This window comes from Athene cunicularia (assembly GCF_003259725.1).
Source record: "Athene cunicularia isolate RWA chromosome 8 unlocalized genomic scaffold, athCun1 chr8_part1, whole genome shotgun sequence".
Lineage (NCBI taxonomy): Eukaryota > Metazoa > Chordata > Aves > Strigiformes > Strigidae > Athene > Athene cunicularia.
Window position 1 is genome coordinate 16,865,506 of NW_020799109.1, and position 807 is coordinate 16,866,312.

Sequence of the window (807 nt, forward strand, 5' to 3'; positions counted from 1 at the left end):
CCCCCCCCCAATGGCAGATGTTGTGGTCTCATTTGATTGCATAGGAAAACTGCAGTGATACAGCAAACACCCAGAGAGATATGATGACAAATGGGTCCAGATCCCGGTAAATTACTTTCTGCTCAAATCGAAATTTCATTCAGTTTGTTGCTAGCAGAGATGAAGTAATCTAAATTGTGGACTCAGGAGCAGATAGAGGGAAGTTGGAGCAAGCATTTCATTATCAAGAGAGAGAGAAGGTTAGGATGAAAGAGATGAGCAGAGGCAAATCTAAAGTGTTGACACCATGATTGAAAAGGTTAACCCATACACATTATATATCAACCTGGATAGCAGAGAGTTTCTAATGGAAACTCTGCACTGATGGAGGTTTACTGGAGTTTCAATACACTGAGCATGATGTCTTCTTAGATATACAATCAAATCCTCTTAACCCTTTTGATGACTCATATCTCAAGATATGATTAAAGTACAAAAGAGTTCTTCATATAATTTCAAGGACACAATGCATTTAAACTCCAGTCATGAATTGTATCTTTTTTTTATGATGAACCCAGTAATCTGATAAAATGTGTGTAGTACAGAATTGTTTGTGTTTCTAGAGGTGTAAGTCAATATTTCTGATTAAATCCTGTGTAACCACATCCATGGTAGGGTGAAGCTACCAGTTGTTACACAAAAATGCACTTTTTCATATTATGACACGTAAGCAAGTTGGAAGACAGGGGTCAGAAGTCTAAAACAGTTGTGTAATAAACCATTGCAGTGATGCGCAAAAATGCTTAGAGCCTCCTGTGTATTAAATTA